The sequence below is a fragment of the Carya illinoinensis genome, chromosome 4 (assembly GCF_018687715.1).
Source record: "Carya illinoinensis cultivar Pawnee chromosome 4, C.illinoinensisPawnee_v1, whole genome shotgun sequence".
In the NCBI taxonomy this organism is placed as follows: domain Eukaryota; kingdom Viridiplantae; phylum Streptophyta; class Magnoliopsida; order Fagales; family Juglandaceae; genus Carya; species Carya illinoinensis.
Window position 1 is genome coordinate 25,541,583 of NC_056755.1, and position 9,460 is coordinate 25,551,042.

The following is a 9,460-nucleotide window of genomic DNA, read 5'->3' on the forward strand; positions in this document are numbered from 1 at the left end:
AAGCCAACGCCCTTTACACCATTTTCTCAAGGGAAATCTCATCAAATGCGTCCATGATTAAAGCCTTACAGCTCATTTCTAGCACTGAACGAATTGACTCGAATAAACCTATCTTTTCTATCACTGTTCCAATTGTAGCCCCCATTCAGCATACAAACGGTTTCCCTCAAGCCGAAGAAGTGCCACACGCCCCACACGTTCTCATCTCACCATGGTTGAGCTTCTAACTTGAGTTGAGGGCATTAATCAACTCACAAGTCAATAGTCATCTCTAAACCGTGTTTTCAGGTTAATTTCCTTTTTAATTCTTTCTTAGCTTATATATGTGGACCTTACGACTTCTATTCTTGTTCTTTATCAATCTAAGAGTGAATTAGTGGATTGGAATTGATCCACGACATTTCCGTTGAAGGAATGTCATTCCAACGCCCAAGTCCCCGCCAATCGCCACCTTGGTGCACATCCATGTGCATTGCAACTAATCAGCCCCTAACCCATGCCTTTTATATTATTTTCTCAAGTGAAATCTCATGAAATGCCTCCCACCTTAACCCTTCCAGCTGATTGATAGAAATGGACGAATTGGCCCCCGAACAGACCCGCCTTTTCTTTCGTTCTTCCAATCGCAGCCCACATAAGCCCCACCATCGGTTTCCATCGAGCCCAAGAAGTGCCACATGTCCTTCATGACCACAACCTGCCATCGTGAAGGTTTTAACTTAAGTTGACGGCATTAACAAACTTACAGGTGATTAGTCGTCTCTAAACGATGTTTTGAGCTTAATTTTCTTATTAATTCATTCTCGCCTTTTTTATACGGACCTTATGACTTTTATTGTTGTTTTTCATCATTCATAGAGTGTGAATTAGTGGATTAGAATTGATCCAACACATTTCAATAGATGGAATACAATCCCACGTAGGTGCACCTGCATGTGCATTGGAACTAATCAGCCCAAAGCCCGAGCCTCTTAAACCATTTTCTCAAGGGCAATCTCACATCACATCCATCCCTCATTAACACTCCTGGTTCGTTTCAGGCATTGGACGAATTGGCTCGAACAAACCCGTCTTTTCATGAATTCTTGCGCACATACGCCAAACCATTGGTTTTCCTCGAGCCTAGGATGTGCCACACGGCCCTAAAGTTCTCATTCCACCATTGTTAGGTTTCTGAATAAAGTTGAGGGCATTAATCAACTCACTAGTGATTAGTCATCACAAAACCTTGTTCGGAACATAATTGCCCTTTTAATTCTATCTCACCTTTTCTAAATGAGCCTTACAAATTTAATTGTTGTTGTTCATCCTTCATAGAGTGAATTTGAAGATTACACTTGATCCAGCACATTTCGACAAAAGGAATGTCAATGGAACAGACAAGTCACAGCCAATCGCCACCTGCGCGCACCTCCATGTGCATTGCAACTAATCGGCCCAAAAGCCAACGCCCTTTACACCATTTTCTCAAGGGAAATCTCATCAAATGCGTCCATGATTAAAGCCTTACAGCTCATTTCTAGCACTGAACGAATTGACTCGAATAAACCTATCTTTTCTATCACTGTTCCAATTGTAGCCCCCATTCAGCATACAAACGGTTTCCCTCAAGCCGAAGAAGTGCCACACGCCCCACACGTTCTCATCTCACCATGGTTGAGCTTCTAACTTGAGTTGAGGGCATTAATCAACTCACAAGTCAATAGTCATCTCTAAACCGTGTTTTCAGGTTAATTTCCTTTTTAATTCTTTCTTAGCTTATATATGTGGACCTTACGACTTCTATTCTTGTTCTTTATCAATCTAAGAGTGAATTAGTGGATTGGAATTGATCCACGACATTTCCGTTGAAGGAATGTCATTCCAACGCCCAAGTCCCCGCCAATCGCCACCTTGGTGCACATCCATGTGCATTGCAACTAATCAGCCCCTAACCCATGCCTTTTATATTATTTTCTCAAGTGAAATCTCATGAAATGCCTCCCACCTTAACCCTTCCAGCTGATTGATAGAAATGGACGAATTGGCCCCCGAACAGACCCGCCTTTTCTTTCGTTCTTCCAATCGCAGCCCACATAAGCCCCACCATCGGTTTCCATCGAGCCCAAGAAGTGCCACATGTCCTTCATGACCACAACCTGCCATCGTGAAGGTTTTAACTTAAGTTGACGGCATTAACAAACTTACAGGTGATTAGTCGTCTCTAAACGATGTTTTGAGCTTAATTTTCTTATTAATTCATTCTCGCCTTTTTTATACGGACCTTATGACTTTTATTGTTGTTTTTCATCATTCATAGAGTGTGAATTAGTGGATTAGAATTGATCCAACACATTTCAATAGATGGAATACAATCCCACGTAGGTGCACCTGCATGTGCATTGGAACTAATCAGCCCAAAGCCCGAGCCTCTTAAACCATTTTCTCAAGGGCAATCTCACATCACATCCATCCCTCATTAACACTCCTGGTTCGTTTCAGGCATTGGACGAATTGGCTCGAACAAACCCGTCTTTTCATGAATTCTTGCGCACATACGCCAAACCATTGGTTTTTGATGGGAACCAAGGTGGAGCTACCCTTAAAGATCCCTTGCAAATTCCAGATGGGCCAATTACAAGATCAAGAGCCAAGAAGATCAAGGAAGCAATGCAAGGATTGGTGCAATCCACTTGGGATGAAGCTAGGAAGAGCCCAACACTCAAGATGGGCTTCAAGGAAAAAGAACCAGTTTTGATCCACTTGATACAAGCTATGGAAGACATGACTTAAAGATTGGGCCTATTGTTGTTAAGGCTTTCAATTTGTTTAACGGTATTTTATTATTAATTTAGAAGAAGTGGGCTTGAGGATGCTTGGCCCACGTATGTCTTATTTCTAATGGACTAGGGTTATTTTTGGGAAGGCCTTGTATTTTTGGCCAAGGGTTTATTTGGAAAGTTAAAATTTTATGTCTTACTAGGGTTTCAGAAGTAACTGTAGCGCGGCGTATGGCACTGTTCACGCTACAGTACCCCGACGCATTGTTTACTTAGGGTTTTGGGGATTGTCTATTTAAACCACTTGTAACCTCATTTGAGAGGCAGACTATATGGAATTGTGATTGAGAGTTGAGTGACCTCCTCTTGTTCTTCTTGAACTTCTGAACTTATCAAGGGTAAATCAAAACCTTTGTGGCGTTCTTCCTTTGTAATCTAGGTTCTTGAGACGGGTTCTTCAATGGGTCTAGATTTTGATATAATCTAGGTTCTTTGAACGGGTTCTCATTGGGTCTAGATTCTCCATCCATATACCTGAGTTTGGCTTTCTTGGGGTTGTTTTTCCAGTATTGTTGTTGGGTCTCAAAGCAAGTCTATTGGGGTTCACATCATTTGGTAATCAGAGCAAGTTTTCCAATCAGGTGTAATTCTATCTTTTATCTATTGCATCTTTAATTCTAGGGTTTTATTGTTCTAGGGTTGCAAAAAAAAAAAAAAGTGCAGAAATTCGTTTTTCCTAGGGCTGCCAGATTATTCTATCATTTTGGTTTCATGTTTATCAACATTAGGTGGCTAAATTGCTTGTTTGTGGGCTGCCAAAATTTGCAGCATCTGTAGGGTTTGAAAGTTCTGGGTTTCTTGCATCTTTAAGTTTGTCAATTCCTTGGAATGTCGTTTCATTGATTCTCTTCTATTTCCTTGCCAATTTTTATGTGTTTGAATTCAGTTGTTTGATTGTTGCAATTGAATATTGCTGTTTTTGACTGAAATAGTGAGAAAAGAAAAGAAAGGAAAAGAAAAGAAAAGAAAGGAAAGGAAAAGAAAAGAAAAGAAAAGAAAAGAAAAGAAAGGAAAGGAAAAAAAAAATCAAAAAAAAAAAAAAAAAAAAAAAATCCGAATTTTTATTTTATTTCAAAGGGGCTGCATATATCATTATAGTTGATATATTGTCTTGTGATTACTCTTTCCCTTGTATCATTTCCTTGAGTCTTGTGTCATTTTATTCTTTCAGTGTTTTCTCTTGTTCTTGTTTCTTGGACCTAATTACTAGTTGGAATAAGACAAGGTTGTATTGTCTTGATTTAGTTCAATTAGTTCTGAAAGAACTTGAGTGGGAAAACTCTTGAGGTAAAAGGCAAGAGAGTGTGAGATCATTAACGAAAAAAAAAAAGCCAATTAAGAGTGAAACACGAGTGGAGTGCTATTTTTCGAGTGTAAACACGTAAGGGAGCGTGTGAGGTCTTTTCCACTAATAGTTTTTTTTGTGTGCAGCGTGTACGATGTCTCATAAAAGTGACTCATCACCAAAGGGGATGGCAGATAACTCCTTTATATTGCAGGCTATGCAACAACAGTTTGAACGATTGAACATGATGTTAGGGGAAGTGAGAGATAGGATGGATCAACAAGATGAAGTAATTAAAAATTTACATGGTGGGAGGGATAGGAGGAGACGTGAACCTAGAAGAGAACATGAGTATGAAGATGAAGGAGATGGTGAGGATGAGGAAGATCTAATTTCTGAAGTTGGGATGGGTAGGCATAGAGGAGTCAGGCGTGAAAGAGGATTTAGGGGAAACCCACGGGGTCGTGATGGAGTAGATAGGGACCTTGAGAGCATCAAAATGAAAATACCATCTTTCCAAGGTAGAACTGACCCTGAAGCTTATTTAGAGTGGGAGAAGAAGATAGAGTTGATCTTTGAGTGTCATAACTATTCAGAGGAGAAGAAAGTGAAGTTGGCAGTAATTGAGTTCACTGATTATGCTATTATTTGGTGGGATCAATTAGTGACCAATAGGAGGAGGAATTATGAGAGGTCTGTCGAGACATGGGGAGAGTTGAAAGCTCTCATGAGGCGGAGATTTGTACCTAGCCACTACTACAGGGACCTCTACCAGAAATTACAAAATCTTACACAAGGGTCTAGGAGTGTGGAGGACTACCATAAGGAGATGGAGGTGGCTATGATACGGGCGAATGTAGAGGAGGATAGGGAGGCCACTATGGCTAGATTTTTGTGTGGTTTGAATAGGGAGATAGCTAATGTGGTTGAGTTACAACATTATGTAGAAATAGAAGACATGGTGCACATGGCTATGAAGGTGGAGAGGCAATTAAAAAGGAAAGGGACATCAAGGTACACTTCAGTTTCTAGCACTCCTTGGAAACTAAAGTGGGAGAAAGATCATCGAGCTGTAACAAAGGCAAAGACAGAACCACCTAAAGGAAACGATGAAGGAACTAGCAACAAACCCAAGTTGGCATCCCAACCTTCTAGAAATAGAGATATTAAATGCTTTAAGTGTTTGGGTTCAGGCCACATCGCTTCTCAATGTCCAAACAAACGTGTGATGATTATGCGTGACAATGGGGAGGTGATGACTGCAAGTGAGGATGATCGTGATGGGATACCTGAGTTGGAGGATGCTAGTGATGATGATGGAGTAGAATACCCCGTAACAGGTGAGTCCCTTGTTGCCAGGCGTGCTCTCAACGCACAAATTAAGATGGATGAAGCAGAGCAACAAAGGGAGAACATTTTCCATACTAGATGCCACATCAATGGCAAGGTATGTAGTATGATAATTGATGGGGGAAGTTGTACTAATGTTGCTAGCACTACATTAGTTGAAAAATTGAATTTACCTACCTTGAAACACTCCCGACCATACAAGCTGCAGTGGTTGAATGATTGTGGGGAGGTTAGGGTGGATAGACAAGTGTTGGTTACTTTTTCCATTGGGAAGTATCAAGATGAAGTGCTTTGTGATGTTGTGCCTATGCATGCTGGCCATATATTGTTGGGGAGACCATGGCAATATGATAGGAGAGTGATACATGATGGATTCAAAAACATGTACAGCTTTGTAAAGGAGGGCAAAACAACCAAGCTTGCTCCTTTAACTCCAAGACAGGTCTATGAGGACCAACTGAAACTGAAAAGTGAGGTTGCTCAAAAGAGAAAGAGTGAAAATGAGAGTGATAAAAAAAGAAAGAGTGAAAAAGAGATTGAGCAAAAAAGAAAGAGTGAAAAAGAAAAAGAGTCTGCTGAGAGAAAAGGAAAGGCAAAAGTGAGCTTCTATGCAAGAGAGAGTGAGGTTAAGAGAGCTTTCTTAGCAGATCGCCCTATGATTTTTCTTGTCTATAAAGAGTCTTATCTTAATCTTGATGAAACTAACCAAACTCTTCCTAGTTTGGCTGTTTCTTTGTTGCAGGAGTTTGAGGATGTATTCCCAGAGGAAATGCCTAATGAGTTGCCACCCATTAGAGGCATTGAGCACCAGATTGATTTCGTGCCCGGGGCTGCTATTCCAAACCGACCAGCTTATAGAAGTAATCCAGATGAGACAAAGGAGCTTCAAAGGCAAGTTGAGGATTTGATGAGCAAGGGGTACGTGAGGGAGAGCATGAGCCCATGTGCAGTACCAGTGCTTCTAGTGCCTAAGAAGGATGGGACGTGGAGGATGTGCATTGATTGCAGGGCGGTTAATAATATCACGGTAAAGTATCGCCATCCCATTCCTAGATTAGATGATATGCTCGATGAATTGCATGGCTCATGTATTTTTAGTAAAATTGATCTTAAAAGTGGGTACCATCAAATTAGAATGAAAGAGGGTGATGAATGGAAAACTGCTTTTAAGACTAAGTATGGGCTTTATGAATGGTTGGTTATGCCATTTGGACTTACAAATGCGCCCAGTACTTTCATGAGATTAATGAATCATGTCCTACGTGCGTTCATAGGCAAGTTTGTGGTTGTGTACTTTGATGATATCCTAGTGTACAGCAAGGACTTAAATGAGCATATTGAGCATTTGAGATATGTGTTTAATGTGTTGAGATGTGAAAAGTTATATGCTAACTTCAAGAAATGTACCTTTTGTATGGAGGAAGTTGTTTTTCTTGGTTATGTTGTTAGTACAAAGGGTATTGAAGTGGATGAAGAGAAAGTCAAGGCCATTAAGGAGTGGCCAACACCAAAGAGCGTCACTGAGGTAAGAAGCTTTCATGGTTTAGCTAGCTTTTATCGGCGTTTTGTTAAAGATTTTAGCACCATTGCTGCACCACTCACTGAAGTCATTAAAAAGAATGTTGGGTTTCATTGGGGGGCTAATCAAGAGAATGCATTTGCCACTATTAAGGAAAGGTTGTGCTCTGCACCCGTGTTAGCATTACCAGATTTTAACAAAGCTTTTGAGATTGAATGTGATGCCTCAGGAATAGGGATTGGAGCCGTTTTGATGCAGGATAGGCGGCCGATTGCCTTCTTCAGTGAGAAGCTAAGTGGGGCATCCCTGAAGTACCCTACTTATGACAAAGAACTTTATGCTCTTGTTCGTGCATTAGAGACTTGGCAGCACTACTTGTGGCCTAGGGAATTTGTGATCCACACCGATCATGAATCGTTGAAGCATCTCAAGGGTCAAGGTAAGTTGAATAAGAGGCATGCTAGATGGATGGAATACATTGAGACCTTTCCATATGTCATCCGTTACAAGCAAGGTAAGGAGAATATTGTTGCTGATGCTTTATCATGGAGGTATGTGCTTCTTACTTCTATGAGTGCTAAAATGCTTGGGTTTGAATATGTGAAAGATATGTATGCCGATGATGTTGACTTTTCTGATGTGTATATGGCATGTGATAAGGCGGCATTTGGTAAGTTTTACAAGCATGATGGTTACTTGTTTAAAGAAGATAAACTGTGTGTACCTAGTTGTTCTATGCGTGAGTTATTGGTGCGTGAGGCACATGGCGGGGGATTAATGGGACACTTTGGTGTCAAGAAAACCTTAGACATATTGCATGAACATTTCTTTTGGCCTAAGATGAAAAGAGACATCAATCGCATTTGTAGCAGGTGCATCACATGTAGAAAGGCCAAATCTAAGGTTTTGCCACATGGGTTATATACACCCTTACCCGTTCCTAGTGAGCCATGGGTAGACATATCTATGGACTTTGTTTTGGGGCTGCCTAGGACAAAAAGGGGTAGAGATTCTATTTTTGTAGTTGTGGATAGATTTAGCAAGATGGCACATTTCATTCCATGCCATAAAACAGATGATGCCACAAGCATAGCTGACTTGTTTTTCAAAGAGATAGTGCGACTCCATGGTGTACCCAGGAGCATTGTTTCTGATAGGGATGTTAAATTTCTTAGCTACTTTTGGAAGGTGTTGTGGGGAAAATTAGGTACTAAACTCTTATTTTCCACTACTTGTCACCCACAGACTGATGGTCAGACTGAAGTAGTTAATAGGACTTTAACTCAGCTTTTACGCACTGTTGTTCAAAAGAATTTAAAGAGTTGGGAGGATTGTTTGCCATTTATAGAGTTTGCATATAATAGGACCATGCATACTACTACTTCATACTCTCCTTTTGAAATTGTTTATGGTTTTAATCCACTTACTCCTTTAGATTTGATGCCTTTGCCTATTGATGGCAGGAGTAGCTTAGATGGACAAAAGAAGGCAGAGTTGGTGAAGTCACTTCATGAGAGGGTACGGCTTCAAATTGCCCAAAACAATGAAAGGTTTGCTTCCCAAGCCAATAAAGGGCGACGGCGTGTCACCTTTGAACCAGGAGATTGGGTTTGGGTTCACATGCGCAAAGAAAGATTCCCAGCCCATAGACGGACTAAGTTGCATCCTCGAGGAGATGGACCTTTCCAAATTCTTGAGAAAATTAATGACAATGCATATAAAGTGGATCTTCCAAGTGAATATAATGTTTCTGCTACCTTCAATGTTTCTGATCTTTCTCCTTTTGATGTAGGTGAAGATTCGAGGTCGAATCCTTTTGAGGAGAGGGGGAATGATGGGAACCAAGGTGGAGCTACCCTTAAAGATCCCTTGCAAATTCCAGATGGGCCAATTACAAGATCAAGAGCCAAGAAGATCAAGGAAGCAATGCAAGGATTGGTGCAATCCACTTGGGATGAAGCTAGGAAGAGCCCAACACTCAAGATGGGCTTCAAGGAAAAAGAACCAGTTTTGATCCACTTGATACAAGCTATGGAAGACATGACTTAAAGATTGGGCCTATTGTTGTTAAGGCTTTCAATTTGTTTAACGGTATTTTATTATTAATTTAGAAGAAGTGGGCTTGAGGATGCTTGGCCCACGTATGTCTTATTTCTAATGGACTAGGGTTATTTTTGGGAAGGCCTTGTATTTTTGGCCAAGGGTTTATTTGGAAAGTTAAAATTTTATGTCTTACTAGGGTTTCAGAAGTAACTGTAGCGCGGCGTATGGCACTGTTCACGCTACAGTACCCCGACGCATTGTTTACTTAGGGTTTTGGGGATTGTCTATTTAAACCACTTGTAACCTCATTTGAGAGGCAGACTATATGGAATTGTGATTGAGAGTTGAGTGACCTCCTCTTGTTCTTCTTGAACTTCTGAACTTATCAAGGGTAAATCAAAACCTTTGTGGCGTTCTTCCTTTGTAATCTAGGTTCTTGAGACG